At 52.8% G+C, this 21,134-nt stretch overlaps 1 long non-coding RNA gene across 1 annotated transcript; it reads left to right on the top strand.

The window, feature by feature from the left end:
- Nucleotides 1-15,426: 15,426 nt before the first annotated feature.
- On the top strand, nucleotides 15,427-17,445 carry LOC141751640 (uncharacterized). The gene is made up of 3 exons (XR_012590042.1): nucleotides 15,427-16,349; nucleotides 16,751-16,894; nucleotides 17,220-17,445. It is a non-coding gene; the product is annotated as an uncharacterized LOC141751640 (long non-coding RNA).
- The last annotated feature ends 3,689 nt before the right edge of the window (nucleotides 17,446-21,134 follow it).

Here is a 21,134-nt window from a genome sequence, read left to right on the forward strand (position 1 = left end):
GGGCTTAGAGGGGATTGGGACGGGGTGGGGTGGCTTTGGGGGTGGGGGAGGGGTGTGGGAGCTGGGGGTGAGGCAGGAGGGGGCTCGCACAAAGATTCGCACGAGGGTTTGTAGGGGCTGGGGAGGGGGTTGAGGGGGGACTTAGGGCGTGGGGGAGGGGGGAGTGGGATGGACGGTGGCCCATGAGGGGATTTTGCAGGAGGATTCGCACGAGGCCTCACACAAGGATTCACACAAGGGTTTGCACAAGGATTTGTGGGGGGATTTGTGGGTGGGGGATGGGTTTGAGGGGGTATTTGGGGGTGGGGAAGGGAATGGATGTTGTGCAAGGCATTTTTGCACGAGGCCTTCAACAAGGACTTCCACGAGGGCTTGTTGTAGGGTGCTGGGGGGGAGCAGTGATTTGGGGGATGAAGGAGGGGGTTGAAGGGGGATTTGGAGGGAGGGGGAGTGCCGGGGGGTGTGCGTGCGGGGGTCCTGAACGAGGATTCACACGAGGATTTCCACAAGGATTCACACAAGGGTCCCTGGGGGTGGTTAGGGTTTTGGGGAGGGGTCGAGGGTTGGGCTTGGGGGTGGGGGAGTGCGGAGGGGACGGGTGGTAGTGCACGAGGGTGTTTGCACGAGGGCTCGCACAGAGACTCACATGAAGATTCACGTGAGGTCTTGCACGAGGGTTTGTGGGGGGCTGGAAGATTGGGGGGGGCGCGGGGGCAGAGGTGGGGTGTACGGCGTGGAGATGGGTGGGGGATGGTGCGTGAGGGACCACAATCCAACTCACCGATCTCCTCGGTCCTCCCAAACCTCCTGAGTCCCCCCTGAACACCTCAGTCCCCCCAACCACCCCTGTCCCCAACCCCCTGCGTCCCCCCAAAACGCGACTCCCCAAACACCCGTGTCCCCCCCAAACCCCCGGGTCATAGAATAGAATCATAGAATCATTTAGGTTGGAAAAGACCCTTGGGATCATTGAATCCAACCATCATCTCCACTCTACAAAGTTCTCCCTTACACCATATCCCTTAACACCACATCTAAACGAGCCTTAAACACATCCAGGGATGGTGACTCCACCACCTCCCTGGGCAGCCTATTCCAGTGTCTGACCACTCTTTCCGTGAAGAATTTTTTCCTTATGTCCAGCCTAAACCTACCCTGTTGCAGCTTGAAGCCATTCCCTCTTGTTCTATTGCTAATTACCTGTGAGAAGAGACCAGCACCAACCTCTCTGCAATGGCCTTTCAAGCAGTTGTAGAGAGCGATGAGGTCTCCCCTCAGGCTCCTCTTCCTCAAACTAAACAGTCCCAGCTCCTTCAATCGCCCTCATCAGATTTATTCTCCAGGCCCTTCACCAGCTTCGTTGCCCTCCTCTGCCCTCGCTCCAGCACCTCGATATCTCCCTTGTATTGAGGTGCCCAGAACTGGACACAATACTCAAGGTGCGGCCTCACCAGTGCTGAGTACAGGGGGACAATCACCTCCCTCCTTCTGCTGCTCACACTATTTCTAATACAAGCCAGGATGCCATTGGCCCTCTTGGCCACCTGGGCACACTGCTGGCTCATGTTCAGCCGCTTGTCAATTAGAACCCCCAGGTCCTTTTCTGCCAGGCAGCTCTCCAGCCACACTTCCCCAAGCCTGTAGCGATGCATGGGGTTGTTGTGGCCCAAGTGCAGGACCCGGCACTTGGCCTTGTTGAAGCTCATACCGTTAGCATTGGCCCATCGGTCCAATCTACCCAAGTCTCTCTGTAGAGCCTCCCTATCCTCATGTAGATCAACACTCCCGCTTAGCTTCGTGTCAGCGGCAAACTTGCTGATGATACACTCTATGTCCTTATCAAGGTCATCAATAAAGACGTTGAGCAGAAACGGTCCCAACACTGAGCCCCGAGGGACACCACTTGTGACCGGCCGCCAGCTGGATTTAACTCCATTGACCACCACTCTTTGGGACCGCCCATCCAGCCAGTGCTTGATCCAGCAGATCGTATGCTCATCCAGGCCATGAGCCGCCAGTTTTTCCATGAGATTTCTATGGGGGACAGTGTCAAATGCTTTTCGAAAGTTTAGGTAGACAATGTCCACAGCCTTTTCCTCATCCAATAATCGGGTCATCTTGTCATAGAAGGAGATCAGGTTTGTCAGGCAGGTCCTGCCTTTCCTAAACCCATGCTGACTAGGCCTGATCCCCTGCTTGTCCATTAGATGAGTTGTAATGGCACTCAAGATGATCTGCTCCATGACCTTCCCTGCTACCAAGGTCAGACTGACAGGCCTATAGTTTCCCGGATCCTCCTTTCTGCCTTTTTTGTAGATGGGCGCTACATTTGCCACCCTCCAGTCCATTGGTGTCGACGCGGAAGGCTCGGACAATAACACAACGACCAATATGATCAGGTTAATGCCACTTTATTGCACAGATAGCTCAGTAATTACAGATGTTCTGATTCCGCATCACGCGCCGACAATTTGCTGATTGGTTGCATGAGCTGTACATGCAGTAAGCAACGTATTATAATTGGCTTAAAACATCTGTCCACGCGAACAATCACCCCTCCTATATCCTGGGCGAAGTTCTGCATTTCGCACGCTGAGTTCAGCACACTTTCTCATATCTTGTTTGTCTCAGCATTTCTAACACTGCTACAATGTTTTCACATAACCTTCAAACTTACAAGGCCTACACAGTTGTTAACAATTCTTCGGTGCTTGGAGTGTTCACAGGATGACCCCTTTGTACTAAAAATCCTCCCACAGATCCCCCTTTTTGTTTTTGAACAATCCAAGCACCTGAAAACATTTTTTCTATAGACACTTCTAAAGATCTTTGTCGACAAGAAAACAAACAAGGTAAAATGATCAGCAATATTATTACAACAATCAAAATTACAAGGCCCTGTTTCAAGAAATCTTGTACCCAGCCAGCCAGTCCCCAAGAATTAAACAATTGCTCCAACCACGAATGACCCTGAGTGAGCTTATGCATATTGTGCTCTAACTGGGCTAAGTGGTCATGAATGGAGCGTGAGCGATCAGACAAATTCATACAACACATCCCTTCAAAATCCTCACAACCATGGCCTTGTGCTAACAAAAAATCAATAGCAGCACGATTCTGCAGCACAGCATGTCGTATACTATCAGCATCTGTTAATAAAGCAGAAATCATCTCAGAAGTCAGGTTAAACTGTTTTATACTCCAACAGGCTAGCTTTTCTAGATCCGTTAAAGCCTTGGCTGCAGCCACACCTGGAGCTAAAAAGCCTGCAAAAATTTTTGACGGGCGATGCCAAAACTCGATGCGGTCACTGCACTCAGGGGTAAAATCGGTAATCGTTCGTCGCGATCGCCGTGACTGGTTCCTAAGACTAATAAGACTAATCCTGTCAGGAGCAAACAAGGTAAGTCCGCCTAAATAACACGGTCCTCCTACTGAACGACTAGGGATGCCTCCCCAAGCTCGGTCACCACATATCAAAAAATACCCAGGTGGAAGTAGCTTAGGAAAAGATGCATTATTCCAAATCCCTCCACACGACAGTCCTAGGTCAGCACCTCCGTTTTGACAATAATTACTCTTAATAAATGAAACAGTGGGAGTAACATTTTGCATACCAGTGAGAGCACCTGTCATATTAAACCCATAACCTCTACATAATACTGGATTTTGCCCTCCCAATTCGATACATCCTAAGCTAAAGTTGCCAATATGCCTGCCAGTATTATTTCCAGCATGATGTCCCACTGCTGGAAGTGACCCCAAAAGATCCAATTCCTGCAAAGGGAGAGGAAATGATCGGTTTAAATGATTAATGAGATGACCTTGAAATAGGGGTCCTACTCCTTCTGGACACCAATAGCTGTCTGCAGATCCTCACAACAGGTTACAAGTGACGTTAACCTGCTCTGATTCTAACAGCAAACTATTTGTTAAATTGACTTGGGATACATAGCCTTCAAAATCCTCCAATCGCAGGAATGGAAAACCAATCAAACATGTTCGGAAAGGATCTGATGGAGTGGCCATGGATAAGCAAAAGGCCGAGTTGCCTGTCTGATTTGCCCATGTTACCCATACGTTCTGCCTAGGGGATATGTTTGTAATACCTTCCACTCCCGGTCCCACTAAACCAATAATCATTATCCCAATTATCCAACCCATGTTGCCGTTATGGTTTTCCCTTTTGCTTCCAACCAAATCGCCTTGCACACTTTTTCTTCGTTTTCTCCCACTCTTCCGGTTTTACCTTCCAAATGCGGGGTATTAAAACGTCTTTGCTACACTTGACTACTAAAGGATCATAGTTATCCTGATACTTCCAAATTGCTCTCACACAACAATGTGTTTCCCAAGCTAACCGACGATTATGATTCTCGTCGACGTCATGCCCTGTTAAAATGGCTATACGAACAGCCTGTTGTATCCTTGCATACTGAACTTCCAGGCAAGCCGAACACCAAAACCCTGCTAATCCGGCACGTTGATAGAGCTGTTTCTTGCACTCATTACACTCGCAAAGAACCCACGGTTCACACTCTCTACAAGCTGGACATATGACAGTTGCCAAGCCTGCGAGAGCCAGAGTGGTGAGTTCACGTGGTCATATCACCGTCTCGCGTTCCACTCTCTTGCATTTTAGGTTCCCTCCACGGCTTAATCCAACGTGCTGGTACCCATCTTGGACCTTGATCTGTCAAAACACAAGCATATCTGCGACCAATCATTTTTATCTCCACTGGACCCTTCCATTGCCCTGATTGCCAGTCCTTATACTGTACCCGTCCTGGTGTGGTTGCTTGCAAACCAGACCGTAATGACATGTGATGAATCACTATTGGAGGTGAGTCACGTTCTCCAGTTAACCGCAAACAGTTCAATACATCTAAAGCTTTTGCAAGGCGTTCTGCAGAAGAAGAGGTAATTTCTCCCCCTTTTTGTTTTTGCAAAAGCGCCTTCAGCGTAGTGTGTGCACGCTCGACTATGGCCTGTCCCGTGGGAGAATGAGGAATTCCAGTATGTTTACGTATACCCCATAGAGTACAGAATTTAGCAAATCGTTGAGAAACATAGGCAGGTCCGTTATCGGTTTTAATTTCCTGGGGTACCCCCAAAACTGCTATAGCTGCACACATATGCTTAATAACATGTTTGGCCATTTCTCCAGTTTGTGCTGTGGCCCAGATGGCGTGCGAATAGGTGTCAATGCTTACATGGACATATTTGAGCCCTCCAAATTCAGGAACATGGGTAACATCCATTTGCCATAATTGCAAGGAATGCAACCCACGTGGGTTCACGCCTAGGCCAAGCCCAAAACCAGTCCCTTGGCAATCCGGACAGGATTGCACAATACCACATGTCTCAGAAATAGGTAAATTAAACTGCCTTGCTAATACTCTAGCCAATTGATGAAAAAATTCATGAGACACTCGAGCTTGTTCAAATAAGTTGGTTTGACGGTTCTCCCAGGTTGCTGCAACCAAATGGTCAGCACGATTATTACCAATGGCCAGGCCATAATCAGGCTGATGGCTACGTATGTGCACTATAAAATAAGGATACGTTCTCTGATTTAACAAATGTAACAATTGTAACAATAACTGATACAAGACAGAATTTCGAAGAGATCGAAGCATCGATCGTTCCAGTCTCATAACAGTACCGACCACATACATAGACTCTGAAACAACATTAATCGGTTCATTCTGCCAGTTTTGAAAAGCCCACACCACTGCCCGTAGTTCTAAAGTCTGTAAAGAATCTTGTAAAACACCATTTAGTACTTTGGAGTGCCATTGTCCATTAAGGCACCAGGTAACCACCGCCCTTTTTGATTTCTTTCCGGCATCTGTAAATACCGTGAGTCCAGACACCGGAGAATTCGAACGTCGTGGAGTCTCTTCAAAAGTTTGATTTCGAAATAATGGCAAAAGTTTCATTGGTGGGTAGGCATTAGTTATCTGTCCGGAAAAATCCGTTAATGCATATTGTAAAACCTCTGAGGAAGAGAGAAGCCAATCCAGATAACTCTGGGTAATCGGAACATATATAACCTCTGGCTCATGTCCAGTTAAGTCAACGATACGACGTCTGCCCTTTATAATAAGGTTTGCAAACATTTATATACGAGTGCAGACAGTATTCTTAGGTTGGTAAGATAGAAAACCCCATTCTATTATAGACACCGTACAATTGACCTGTTGTACTAACAAACCTATCAAATGTTCTCTGCCAGACCCAGAATTTATCACAATCAATTGTAGGGGAACTCCTGTTAAGCGTTGCACGCACCCAGTCATGATTTTTTGAACAATGAAATCTAAAGCCTTTTCTTGAGTTGGTGAGAGTTGCCGACAAACTTCAGCCTGTGTAGAGGTGCCTAGCAATGACATCAGAGGAGCCAGGTCATCACTGGTGATACCGGATACGGATCGCCCCCATTGAATATCTCCTATTAATTTCTGTACATCCGTTAAAGTTTTAATTTTGGTCGTTAGCTGAATCTTTTGAGGCTTAACAGTACTTTGAGTAATAATCCAACACAAATAGTGCCATGGTGCATTCTTTTGTACCTTTTCAGGAGCAATTTTCAGACCCTTTTGCTCTATGGTTTCAGTTAACTCCTTCAAGGTTGCTTCAACATCCAAATTTGGGCCTGCCACTAAAATATCGTCCATATAATGATATACAAGCAAAAATGGATTATTTTCCCTAAACGGACGTAAGGCCCAGGCCACAAACATTTGACACAAGGTGGGAGAATTCTTCATTCCTTGTGGCAGAACAACCCAATGATACCGCTTAGCTGGTTCTTTCTTATTTGTTGATGGCACGGAAGAGGCAAATTTTTCTGCATCTTCCGGATGCAACGGTATAGTAAAGAAACAGTCTTTTAAATCTACAATAAACAAGTTCCATTCTTTTGGTATCATCGCAGGTGATAGTAAACCTGGCTGTAATGCCCCCATTTCCTGCATTACCGCATTAATGGCTCGGAGATCGTGTAATAGGCGCCATTTTCCTGATTTTTTTTGGAATAGTAAAAATAGGGGTATTCCAAGGGCTCGTTGAGGGTACAATATGACCTGCCTCCAACTGTTCCTGTACTAACATTTGAACAATATGCAGCCGATCCTCTTTTAGAGGCCACTGGTCCACCCACACAGGACTTGTAGTGGTCCAGGTGAGCTTCAATGTTGGCTGCTCGACCGTGACCGCTCCTAAAAAGGCGATGTCACAAGTCGAGCCCCAAGCTGAGAAAGCACATCTCTACCTATCGAGGTGACAGGTAGCTGCATCACGTATGTCTTGACTGAGACTACGGTTCCATCCATAAATGTAAAAGAAACTAAAGTTTGGCTGATCATTGTCCTTTGTGGACCCCCTACCCCGACTACACTCGTCGCAGCAGGAGCAAGGGGCCACGCTGATGGCCAGCTAGAAATAGGCACAATCGTAACATCAGCACCTGTGTCTATCAACATAGTCAGGGTAATAGACGTTCCTGAAGGATGCGTCACAACCACCTTTTCTTCAGGCTTGCCTCGTGCAATATCAATAGCTAATAAGACATCAGGAGACCCTGTTGAGCCAAAACCTCCGGCACCCCTCTGTTTTGGCAGCGACCTCGGGACCATTAATCGAAATAATATCAATTGTGCAATTTTTGACCCCTGAGGAATGGTAATCGGGGGGGTCAGCGTATATACCATAATCTTTATAATCCCTGTATAATCAGCATCGATAAGGCTCGGTACAATAAAAATGCCCTGACGGGACACGGAGGAGCGCCCAATTAACAGAGCACTCAGTCCATGGCCCAGCGGTCCTCGTTGATCTGAATCAATTAGAGTGACCGCCGTTGTGACTAAAGTGGTATCTACTGCTGTTGCCAGGTCCATTCCCACGCTTCCTGCAGTGGCGGTGGCGCAACGGTCCAGGCACCCTATACCGCCTCCTGTACTTGTGTCATAGTGCGAGGAGGATGCATCGCGCTTGGTACCCGGTTTCCCGATCGCCTACACTCCGCAGAATTATGGGTGGCGCTTCGACAATTCACACACCATCTACCTCCACTCTGACGTGGGGAGCTTACTTGCCCGCTCGCTTGTCCCTTACTTGCGTTTCTGCACTCTTTACGAAAATGACCTGATTTTCCGCAATTATAACATTTCTTATCATTATTATTACATTTTCCTTTTGATTGCTGTTGCACCAACGGACGTACCGCTGCTCCAACAGCAGCAGCCATAACCGTAGCCTGTTCTTGGGAAAGCACCCGTTCTGCTGTTTCCAGCAGCTGAGCAGTGGTACTGCCTCGAGGTAGGGTACCAAGAGCTTTCTTGGTTTTATCGTTCGCATTATCAAAAGCAAGTAAGTCTAAAAACTTAGCTTTCATGGTCTCATCAAGGTCAGGGTGAGCAGAAATAGCTGCATGCAATCTATCAACAAACCCAGAACAAGGCTCCGTAGGTCCTCGGCGAACATTTGTAAAAGCAGGAGGGTTTTTTTCCCCTCTAATCCCCAACAAAGCCCTGTGAGCTAGCTGTTGACTGAGTTGCAAAACCTCCACAGCAAAATTAGCTTGCCAGTCAGTTCGAACGTAAGGTCCCGTCCCCATTAACATCTGTGTCTGTACCCCATACAAAGGATCACCTTGAGGACGCCGGGTGGCAGCAGCCTGATCACATAGGTTCTGCCACACACTGAAAAACTGCAACTGCTGAGAAGGGGTGAGCAACATTTGAGAAATCTGCTTTGAATCATGTGGTGTGAGTAAATTTGCAGTAAATAAACGCTCCACTATAGCCCTAGTATAGGGAGAGCCTAGTCCATATTAACTAACAGCCTGTTTCGCCTCCTTTAACAATTTCCAATCAAACGGTTCCCAATCCTTTCCACCCCCAGCATTAGCAAACACCGGAAACGCCATAGGCTCAAGAAACACGCCCTCAATTGCCGCGTCTCTAATTTCTCCCCTCCATCGGTTTTTCAATCCTTCCTCCCCTCCTACCGCTCCCCCATGCCCCTCAAATCCCGACAATGGCGGCCACGACAAGGCATGATGAGGCAGTGGCAAAGGAGCAGGGTAAGCTGGAGGAGCTCGTGAACTGGATTGATCGTCTAGACGAGCTTCCAACGCTTCCAACTTTTTTAACAACTCCCAGAACTGAAGGTCTGTCAGTCCACCAGGTGGTACTCTAGTGCTGCTGCCAGGTGATGGCGGAGTAGAGGGCGGCAGAGGAGGGTACGGCGTTGGCTGATCCCTGGAATCCTCAGGGCGGTCTCCTTCGGTACTTTCGACAACAGTGTCTTTGGGAGGGGGAGGAGGAAACGTAGTTTCTTCCTCTTTTCCACTTTCATAAACAGGCATCTCAAGAGGGTCTGTAGCGGGAGTAGGCTGGCTCGGGGCAGTAACGGCATGACTCACTACATTCCCCGGTGTTATTCTGCAGCCCCGGGGTTGAGGGACGACAGCTTCTGGCGATCCCCCAAAAGAAAGGCTCGTGGGGGAAACATCCTTAACTCTGGGTGTTAATGCTGCAAAGGCAGAGGCGGCCGCAGCACGTTCTGCCTGCATTGTTTTCAAAGTCTCTGATACTAACCTCCACACGGTGGAGAGTTTCTGTGCCTCCTTGGATCCTTTACTTACTTCATCCCACAACACCGCTCCTATTTTAGCCCACGTATCTTGAGCAAAAGCGGCAGCAACAGTGGGGATAAGTCCTTTATCCCGCGCCCATGCTAAGAGCGCCTTCAAGGTAGGCGTATCATACTTCAGTCCTCTCGTAGAGAGTATATGTTGGAGGAGCTTAACTACCGCCTCTTCTTCTTTGGAGTGCATAGACCACATCTCCTCCCCGGCCGCTCGCTTGGCCAGAGTGAGATTCCCTAACTTGATGCGCTAGCGTCTTCCCGAGTGCCGGGGCAGCACTCACCTATCGACCGGCTTCTTCTGCCCCCTCCGTCCGTTGGTTGCTCATCGGGTATTCGCTGATCCCAACACCGATCTGAGGGTCCCTGTTCGGGCGCCACTTGTCGACGCAGAAGGCTCGGACAGTAACACCACGACCAATATGATCAGGTTAATGCCACTTTATTGCACAGATAGCTCAGTTATTATAGACATTCTGATTCCGCATCACGCGCCGACAATTTGCTGATTGGTTGCATGAGCTGTACATGCAGTAAGCAACATATTATAATTGCCTTAAAACATCTGTCCACGCGAACAATCACCCCTCCTATATCCTGGGCGAAGTTCTGCATTTCGCACGCTGAGTTCAGCACACTTTCTCATATCTTGTTTGTCTCAGCATTTCTAACACCGCTACAATGTTTTCACATAACCTTCAAACTTACAAGGCCTACACAGTTGTTAACAATTCTTCGGTGCTTGGAGTGTTCACAGGATGACCCCTTTGTACTAAAAATCCTCCCACACATTGGGACCTCCCCAGTCAGCCATGACTTCAGGTAGATCACGGAAAGTGGCTTGGCGAGCACGTCTGCCAGCTCTTTCAGCACTCTTGGATGTAACCCATCCGGTCTCATAGACTTGTGCGCATCCAAGCGGCGTAGCAGGTCGTAGATCACTTCCTCTTTCATTGCGATGGCCTCGTGCAGCTTCCCCTCCCTGTCTCCCAGCTCACGAGGCTGGGTGCCCAGGGAACAGTTAGTTCCACTGCTAAAGACTGAGGCAAAGTAGGCATTGAGCACCTCAGCCTTTTCCTCAGCCTTTGTGACTATGTTTCCCTCTGCATCCAGTAAGGGAGGGAGATTTTCCCTAATCCTCCCTTCGTTGTTAATGAATTTATAGAAACATTTTTTGTTATCCTTAACAGCTGTAGCTAGGTTGAGCTCGAGCTGCGCTTTGGCTCTCCTAATTTTCTCCCTGCATAGCTTCGCTATATCTTTACAGTCTTCATGAGAGACCTGCCCCCTCTTCCAGAGGTCATAGACTCTCCTTTTGTTCTTGAGGTCCGGCCAAAGGTCCCTATTTAGCCAGGCCCGTCTCCTTCCCCGCCTACTTGTTTTTCGGCACACAGGGACAGCCTCCTCCTGTGCCTTTAAGACTTCTCTCTTGAAGTACGTCCGGCCTTCCTGGGCTCCTATATCCTTCAGGGCAGCCTCCCCAAGGGACTTTGTCCAGCAGTCTTCTGAACAGGTCAAAATTTGCCCTCCGGAAGTCTAAGGTGGCAGTTTTACTAACCCCTCGCCTTGTTTCCTCAAGAATCAGAAACTCGATCATCTCACGATCACTGTGCCCTAGACGGCCACCAACCTTTACTTCCCCTACAAGTTCTTCCCTCTTCACAAGAAGCAGGTCCAGGAGGGCACCTTCCCTGGTGGGCTCACTTACCAGCTGTGTGAGGAAGTTATCTTCCACACATTCCGGGAGCCTCCTGGATTGTTCCCTCTCAGCTGTGCTGTATTCCCAGCAGATATCCGGGAGGTCAAAGTCCCCCACAAGAACAACGGCAAGTGATCGCGAGATTGCCCCCAGCTGCTTATAGAAAGCTTCGTCCGCCTCACTGCTTTGGTTGGGAGGTCTATAGCAGACTCGCACAGCGATAGCAGCTTTATCGGCCCTTAACCTAATCCAAACGCTCTCCACCCCGTCATCACTATACTCGATTTCTGAGCTCTCGTAGCATTCTCTAATATACAGGGCCACTCCTCCACCTCTCCTTTCCTGTCTGTCCCTCCTGAAGAGCTTGTAGCCATCGATTGTGGCACTCCAGTCATGTGAGGCATCCCACCACGTTTCTGTGATAGCCACCGTGTCATAGTTTCCCTGGTGCATCATGGCTTCAAGCTCCCCCTGTTTGTTGTGCATACTGCGTGCATTGGTATAGATGCACTTCAGATGTGCTAATGACTCCAGCACCTTTTTGCGAGTGTGGGCCCCATTTCCCACCAGACCCCTTTCAGGTGCTTCCATGATTTCTAAGCGTCTATCCCTTCTCTCCAATGAAATGTCAGAGTGAGAGTCCTCGCTAGCCCACCATCCTTCAAGCCCTGGCATGCCTCCCTTGGATTTATTCCTGACAGGCCCAGTTGTCTCCCCTTCCCCCCTCATATCTAGTTTAAAGCCCTGTCAATGAGCCTTGCTAACTCCTGCCCCAAAATTCTTTTCCCCTTCTGGGACAGGTGCGTCCCACCTGCCACCAGCCGGCCAGGTGACTCATATAGCAGCCTGTGATCAAAAAACCCAAAGCCCTGCCAGTAACACCAGTCCCGGAGCCGCGAGTTGACCTGTTGCCTCTTCCTGTTAATTTCCTCATTCATGATTGCCACTGAAGGGATAGAGGAGAATACAACTTGTGTTCCTGACCCCTTAAGCCGTCGCCCCAAGGCTCTAAAATCTCTTTTAATCGATTTTGGGCTCCTCCTACCCACTTCGTCACTACCCACCTGAAATACTAAGAGGGGGTAGTAGTCAGAGGAGTTTACTAGGGCCGGAAGTTTGCCTAACGCATCCCTGACCCGTGCCCCAGGGAGGCAGCAGACTTCCCTGTGAAGTGGGTCTGGACGGCATGTTGGCCCCTCCACCCCCCTCAATAGAGAGTCACCCACCACAATGACCCGTCTGCTTTTCCTTTTGGAGCCAACTGTGATGCTGGGTCCATGGCGACTTGGTCTTTCTGACGTTCCTGGCCTGGGTGTATCATCCTCCTCTCCAACAGCCAGTTCCTCCTGCAGGGCTTCATATCTGTTCTGCAAAGGTAACTGGGAAGGTGGGAGGGGCCGGGAGGGCATTCTCCTGCTTCCCCGCGCAGGGACCGGTTTCCATTCCCCCTCGTCTCTGCGATCCCCTCCTATTGCCTGGTGACGAGAGGGGAGGGGGTCCTCTGACTTGTGTGGGGCCTCACCCTCTTCCCTTTCTCTCCGGGAGCGGGTCCACCAGTCACTCTCCCTCTCGCATTCTCTCATACTCCTCAACCTCTCCACTTCTTCCTTCAGCTCAGCCACCAGAATGAGCAGATCATTTACCTGTTCACGTCTTACACAAGTGTTGTCTCTGCTGCCCTCCATGGCGAGTGCCAGGCTCCGGCACTCTTTGCAGCCAGAGGCCTGGCTGCCCATATGTTTGCGTGGGGCCTCTGTCTGGGTGCCCACAGTTTTTTTAACAGCAGCCTTCGACCGGGTAGCAACCACGGCTGGATCTCTAGACACAAGAGAGACCTTGTGACTCGACGGTCAGTTTGGGGGAGCACTGGTTGCTCGCTCTCTGCAGGGACTAGTCCTTGCTCTGGGCAAGGCATCTCGGTCGTATTTAAAGCACCCGTTGCATGTTTATTTTATTAATTGGTGCTTATTTGCATAAATTAACATGGCATTTGGGAGGGAACATGGAGGGTTTGATTAGCTGAAGGAAGGAAATGGAAAGAAAGGCATCTTGTCTCTCCCAACATTATAAAAAAGGCTGATTTTTTTTGTTTCCGAGTCACCAGATTTTGATGACTTTGTTTAATTTTTGCTGAATATTCATGTCCAGTGGAAAGAAAAATAATCTATATTTTGGTTCTGTTTTTCTCTTGAAAGGACCAATCCTCAGGTCTGGGCCTCGATAAACTCCTGTCCCCAAAGCAGGAGGCGTGTGGGAACATTCTCCTTGGGCTTCTCAAGGCTTGTATTTTTCAAAATAAACCTCAAAGGAACGTTTTTATCTAGCCCTTAACGATTCCAAAGGGAAACCGGCTGCCTTCCGGAAACGAAGACGGGCCTCCCAGTAAGGCTGGAGTCAGCGGCAGCCCTGCCAGCTGGGAGGACTGGGAGTTTTTCAGCAGAAAACCTGGGGGCTGTTTCCTTTTCAACAAAGAAAAAGAAGTGGGATGTTGCAGCGCTGAGTGATTTTTTAAATTCCATAGAAAGGGATGAGTTTTGAGCAGTTTGGCTCTGGAGGCGGGGTGGGAAAGCGAGTGCCGAGAGAATGTGGCCCATGTTCTCCGGCGCCAGGACGGCTCGCCGATGCTCCAGGCCGCTCTGGCCGGCGGCAAAGGCCTGCTGGGGCGAGACGGCGGTGGCCGGGATGGCCAGGTACTGCCGGCTCTGCCACCCCCACCATTCCCCCTCCGCCCACCTCGTCTCTCCCTGTCTCTCCGTCCCCCGGCCCACACGGCGGAGGAGCAGGCGAGGGGGGAAGTGCGGGTTATGCTGAGTTCCCCCCAAAAGAGGTGGGTCACGGCCCCAAAATGTCTGGAAGTTGGGCGGGGGTCGCAGTGTTTAAAAAACGTTCAAACCTGTAACTCTGGGTGTGAGGCACTGAAATAGAGAACAAGCTCTTCTTTTGATAGCTATTGAAAAATAATATTAATTTCTGTATCTAGAAGGAGACGAAAATAAAAAGCTCTCTCTCTAAGGATGAAATTATTTCATGGTATGAAATTATTTCGTGGTATGAACTAATGCTGTGGGCCAGCCTGCGTCAAGTGCCTCAAGTCCTCATCTCTACACCTGGGAAGGCTTAAAAGCACCGAGACCGCTGATCCCACATAGGCTAGCTGGCTATGAAGTACATATTTTCCCAAATTCAGACAAGAGAGTTCTAGAAGTGCAGTTTTCCCCAGCATTACAAGAGAAGTTAGTGCTGTGTCGCTCACAGCAGGACACCGGGTAATGGCGGTGACAGACGGAAGATGTCACTGCGAGCCGATTGTGATGCGTGAGGTGAGTTGCCGGGCAAGCGATGACCTGCAGAGGAGGCCACCGCCTGGTGACTGTGACCACCCCGGGAAGGCGGAGGGCTAGTCGCCCCGCACAGAGGCCCTGGGCTCAGTGTGCAGCTTGCACTGTGCAGTGAGGTCCTCGTCCTCCTCCCGGCTGGGCACGGCCGTCTTCTCCTGAGGTACCCCGTGTGCCACAGGGCGCTGACGATGGCTTCTGCCTGGGAGAGGAATCGTCACTACGGGGACCTGCAGAAAGCAGTCGCTTTCCTCCCCTCGCTCCTTGCTGATAGCTCCCTCAGGAGCAACGACACCGCTCAGAGTGTCCACGGAGTGCTGCTCTTTGCGGATATCTCAGGTGGGGGGAGCAGGGAGGAGCAGCCACGGACATGAGCCATGTGGGGACACAGCAGGCCCTTTGGAGCCCCTCAGACAGAGTGGTCATCTTGTCACTGCTGAGGTCTTCTGCTGGGATGCCCACAGAGAGCGGGATGGGTGACCTTGGGCGGTCCATCACGGCTGCCACCAGTGCGGAGCTGGCACGGGAAGGTGTCCCCTACAGGCTCTCGGGCCGGGCATCGTGGAAACTGCTGCCAGGTCTTTTGGCCCACATGGGCATTTCCTGATTTCTGGATGTCCCTGTTCCAGGTTTCACTGCGTTGACCGAGAAATTCGTGCAGAGGAGCGGCGTGGACAGAGGCACTGATGAGCTGGCGCAAACGCTCAATGAGTACCTGTGCAACATTTTGGAGGGTAGGAGCCGTGCTGCAGGACTGTGTGGCATCGGGCCGTGATGGTGGAGGGTGGAGGCAGCCTGGTCCTGCCTCCTTGGAAGGGCTGGGGCTTTCTGTGAGGAACAGCGAGCGCAGCCAGGGTCTGCTGGCGGGTCAGCACCAGCGCGGGTCCTTTCTGCTCCCCGCTGCGGCCGAGGAGGCACCCACTTTCTCAGCAGCCACCTCGGTGCCTCTGGCGTGAACAGCCGTCTCAGTGCTGCGTCAGGGCCCAGAGCAGGCTGAGGGCATCCAGCAAGTGCTCCAGGGTCTGGAGCGTCTGTGCTATGAGGAAAGTCTGAGCGAGCTGGGCCTGGTTTGCCTGGAGAAGAGAAGGCTTGCGGGGGGGACCTTAGAAACGTGCCTACAACCTGAAGAGAGGGTGCAAAGAGGACAGAGCCAGGTTCTCCCCAGTGGTGCCCAGAGTGGAACAGGAGGTTCCCTCTGTGCATCAGGAAACACTTTTCGACTGTGAGGGTGACTGAGCACTGGCAGAGGTTGCCCAGGGAGCTTGTGAAGTCTCCCTCCTTAGAGCTATTCGGAAACCATCAGCCACCGTCCTGGTCAGCTGGCTCTGTGCAGCCGGGCTTGAGCAGCGGGGTTGGACCAGATGGACCCCAGAGGTACCTTCCAGCCTTCACCTTTCTGAGGTCTGGTGGCATCTGGAGGCCCTGCCTCCCTGCCTGCTGTGCGGGTACAAGGGCTGTGACCACCGTGAGCCTGGGAGAGAGGCCGGAGCGGTGCTTTCCTGAGCTGTGCCCCACAGTGCACCCTTGCCCCGGTGCTCCCCCCAGGCAGAGGGCCTTGCTCGGTGGCTTCTGGAAGAAGGTGTCCACATGACTCTGCCTTTTCTTCCCTCTGTCCACAGAGTTCCTGATTTTTGGAGGAGACATCTTGAAGTTTGCTGGTAGGTTCTCGGGGCGATGACCTCGGGCACTGAGCTGTAGCATTTAACTCCCGTGGCGGCCGTTTGCTCTGCGCTCCTTCTCAAGAGGCTCTGTGCAGCGCCTTGAGCCAGCTCTTTGGCCACGCACGCACCCCTCCAGCAGTGCCCTCTCTCCAGTGCTGCAGCTGCAGAGGAGCGCTCGGGACAGGGGGTGTCACCGCTGCCAGCCGTCTGCTGCTGTGGCTGGCCCGGGATAGGAGAGGTGTCCCGGTGCCCAGGACACGGTCCTCCAGGACGATGGCCTCCCACAAGCCCATCTTCCTCCGCACGGCAGCTGGTTTCTGCTGTCTCTGCAGAACCAGACCGTAGGTCGGGGAGAGTCAGGTCTCGGCAGAGCCTTTACCTTCCCTCCCTTTCCCCAGGAGATGCTGTGCTGGTGCTGTGGAGAACACCACCCCAGGAGGTGGCCAGGACCATCAGCCTGGTGCTGCACTGTAGCCAGCAGATCCAGAAGAAGTACGGAAGACGTGACACAGATGTGGGGCAGAAGATCCAACTGAAGATAGGTACGGGCGCTGTGCCAGACGCAGCTGTGTGGCACTCTGCCATGCCACAGGGTGCTTCTGGTTTGCTGGGCTTCTGGGGCAGGCAGCTGGGGATGACGCCTGGCGCACTCAACACATTCTCAATGTCAACTCGGTTCGTCTATTTCTAGACGCCTGTTTTAGGGACTAGTGTCAGCGTCTCCCCGAGGAGGAGGGAGGATGCTTTACCCCTCCGTAACGCCCCTCTCCCCGCTGGGCTTCAGAGGAGCTTCTGAGCAGCCGAGATGCTGGGGGCTGTGGAGTTCCAAATGTTCCCTGTGTCAGTTCTGCTTCTCCTTCTCCCCAGGGATCTCTGCAGGGACCATGAGCCTCCCGGTTTTCGGAGATGAGAGCTGGCAACACTTCTGCATTTTTGGCCCGTGCCTGGCTGAAGTTCGTGACGCTGAAGAGGTTGCGGGTGCAGGTGAAGTTGTCCTCTCGGCCACCTGCTGGGAGCTCTGTGAGCAGCACCGGCTGAGGATCAAGCATCTCGCAGGCACAAGAGCTGTGCAGGCAGGTGGATGGGTTGGCCTCGAGAGCCATTCTGAGGGCCTGGGCCTGGCCATGAAGGAGGGAGGTGTTGGAAGGCTGAGGAGATGAATGTGGAGAGAGTTGTAGGTGGGAAAGCAGGCAGGCAGGGGAAGGTCTTGTCCTTCCATCTCAAGGGTAACCGTGGGCTGGGCTTTCTTGCTTTGAGGGGTCAGGAGGCGCTGGGAGGGTTTGAGCCCCAGCAGCAATGTCCTCTGTGGGCCATGGAGCTGTGGTTGCTTGGAGATGGGCATGCTTGGAGAATGGCTGTCCAGCTCCGGTGCTTCTGAGGAAGCACTGCTGTCCCATCCAGCCAGGTGGGCTACTTCTCCCCTTCTCTGGGCAGTGACGGTGGAGGGCAGGCTCTGTCCCCTGGGAGTCCTGGGGAGGCCAGTGGCAGTGCTTTCATTCTGTGTGTCTTCAGGTGACGGGCATGGATCCGATGCCTTGGTCCGAATGCCAAGACGCCTTACGCAAGCTCGTACAAGACCCAGTGAGACACCGCTCAAAAAGGGAAGGTGAGTGCCCACTTCCCCTTGCTCTGTGATTGTCCCGAAAGGTGGGGCTTTGCTGCTTCAGGGGCCAGAGAGGAACCACCTCCTCCCTCTTCCCTCTGTCCGTTAGCACTCAGGCTGTTGGGCCTCCCAGGGCGGTGGCTGCTGCCGCCTCCTCCTTCCAGGGGAGAGCTCTGCCCTCAGCATCTGGAGGTGGCAACATGAGCAAGCGCAGAAGACTCTTTCTCCCCCACTTCCAGGGCCAGGCCCTGCTTTGCAACAGCTCGTAGTCCCGTCCACCCAGCGACCACCTGCCTTTTCTCTCCTCAGGTGCCATGAGGCCTACTCTTCTCTTGCCCAGTGACCTGAACGCCAAGGATGTGCTTAGGAAGTACATACCAGTCGCTGCTCTCGGGAAGGTACGGCAAGGCCACCGCTGCTGGGGGCTGCATTTTCGGAGGGCAGAAGAAGTGGTGCCTTGCAGAGGTGGAGCTCTTACGGGAACAGACCAATCAAAGAAAATGCGCCCTGCGATGACAACGCAGGGAAACTGAGCCCAGGGGCACCGGTGCTGCACCATTGTCTGCGTTGTCCTCAGAGAGACATGGGTGGCAGGAGGAGGACTCCTGTCCCTCTGTCTTTTCCGTGGCTATGGTTCTGGGTGTGCCGCGGACACGACGGTGGGATAAAGGGGAGATTCCCCTGAAGTCCCTGGAGCATCCCTGAGGGTCTCCCCTCATGTCCGTACCGGTCCCCAGATGGCGTGTTAGCGGAGCAGCCTTCTCTCCTTTGTCATTTGTGTTATGACTCGGCGTCTGCCTGCCGCAGGCTGGGCGGCCTGCCCGCCCTTTTGCACCGAGAGGAGGATTTATCCCTTCCTCTGCTATTACCCGCTATCGCCAGCACGCCTGCGCTCCCTCGGTACTGGTGTGGGCAGTAAGAGCCCGGGAGAGCAGGCTGGTGAAGCCGTCGTGCTCTTGTCTTCCAGCTCGATGCAGGACTGCCCATGGATCTCCTCTCTGAGTTACGGCCAGTCACCTGCATCTTTGTCCAGCTGCAGCTTGCTGCAGGTACCAGCTCGGTGCATCTCAGCACCGTCCTCAAGGAGGCCAGCAGGGTGATGCTAGAAATCCTCTCTCCTCACAAGGGCCACATCAACAAAGTCCTCCTGTGTGATAAAGTGAGTGGGGGGGAACGGTGGCCTCCCCCAGCGCCAGAGGGTGGGCAGTGAGCGCGAGGGAGAGACTCCCTCTTAGGCGCTGTAGCAACATGTTCCACATCTGTCCTGGGCAGGGCTGCACGTTCCTCTGCGTGCTGGGACTCCCTGGAAACAAGCTGCCCTGCGAGAGCCTTCACGCCCTGCAGAGTGCTCTGGAGATCTTCAACTCGTGCTCCACCATGCTCGAGGAAAGAGAGTGAGTGTGTGGCGGGGGTCGGCGGGGTGCATGCTGCCTGGGACGGCGCAAGGGGGCTTCACAGAAAGAGATGTGCCTTCTAGCTTGCTCTCCCTTGTCCCTGGCAGGAAGGAGGCAGTGCCCTGAGAGGTGCAGGCAACCCCTGGGCTCAGCCCACGGCAGCCAGACGGAGTCCCTCCAAGCACACTCTGCTGGCCACCGCGCTGGAAAGAGCCCTCGTGAGGGCCAGAGGCCGCTGCGGCCAGAGGCAGGCCCTTCTGGGCCACTGCCCTATGAACGGGGATGGGGCCCAGCCACCTGATCCCAAGTGGCTGTCATCGCCAGGCGGTGACATGGCGGGCGCCTTCTTCCCTCTCTCTTTGCTCACAAGAGGGCTGTGGCCCTGCACGTGCTCTGCCCCTGCCCCTTGTCCCTTGCAACCTGCAGATGTTGCACCCCTGAGCTCTCCACATCCCCGAGACCCACGCTGGCAGGGCAGCACAGCCGGTGGCCCAGGCTGGCACCGAGGGGAGGTGTGGGAAGGGATGAAGCCAGGCGGGCAGGACTGCGCCTGGGGCGCTGCTCAAGCCCTGCTGTTTCTCTGTGTGCCAGGACAATGTCTGTGGCAGTTACCAGAGGGACGATGTTCTGCGGAGTCACTGGCCACCCGCTGAGACACAAATACACAGGTATTGGCCTGGAAGGGTGCCGCGGGGCTGGCGGCACGGGCCACACCGACGCATGCTCTCTCTCTCTAACGCGTGCTCTCTCTCTGGCAGTCCTTGGCCAGAAGGTGAACTTGGCTGCCCGGATGATGGTGCACTACCCTGGGCTGGTGTCCTGTGATGCAGTGACCTACGCCGCCTCCCGGCTGCCCGCTTCCTACTTCAAGGAGCTGCCGGAGAGAGAGATGAAAGGCCTCAGGCAGCCTGGCCCTGTCTATCAATACGTGGGGGTCACCGAGGAGAGGTGAGTGTCCTCTGAGACGGTCGGAAGCCCTGGCATGGCAGGCTTTTTGCCCCTCTCCCCTGCTGTCTCCAGCTGCTGAGAGAGCGGGAGTGAAACCAGAGGGATGGGGAAGGTTTGTCTGTCTTGGTAGACACAACCTGGCCTTGTGGGCTGGGTCTAAAGGGCTTTGGGCTGTGCTTTCCCTGCTGTGCTTGCTCCACCACGTGCCCTGGGAATGCTGACCCAAGGAGTTTTCTGTCCCAGCTGCTCCGAGCAGGAAGCTTTGGGCCAGTCTGGTCCCCATGGGGAAACGTGGACCATCGGGACACTCTTCCTCAGGTCTTCCTGCAGAAATCTCAGCTCTTCTGGGCCAGGATTTCACCTTCCCTTTAGAGGACGGTTTGAAGGTTACCACTGCCGTCTCTTTGAGACTGCGGGAAGACTTGAGCCAAAGGTGCCAGGTGCTTGGCATCCCAAGCCCTTCAGGGACACAAGTCCCCCTTTCAAAGACGCTTGGTGTTCTTGGCCAAAGTGGTAAAGCTGTCTCCCAGCCAACAGCACGCCCTGGCTTCTTTCACATGTCTTCTCCTGTTTCTCTGGGTTTGGCCTCTGGGGATGGACTCTTGATATGTTCTCCTGTCCCACCGTGGCCGCTGGGCTTCTTTACGCTTGAAGCTGTCGTAGCGTGTCAGCTTGAACTTTGGCTGGGAAAGCGTGCAGGGGATAACAGCCTGCTCCAGAGAAAAGCCGGTACCCGAGGAGCACCTCCTTCCCTACCACGCCAGGCTGCTTCTCTAGGTCCCCTGGCTTCTCACCGTCTCATTGACTTGTGTTGTCTTTTCCCCTGCTTCTAGCATC

The sequence above is a fragment of the Larus michahellis genome, chromosome 15 (assembly GCF_964199755.1).
Source record: "Larus michahellis chromosome 15, bLarMic1.1, whole genome shotgun sequence".
NCBI classification, from domain to species: Eukaryota; Metazoa; Chordata; class Aves; order Charadriiformes; family Laridae; genus Larus; species Larus michahellis.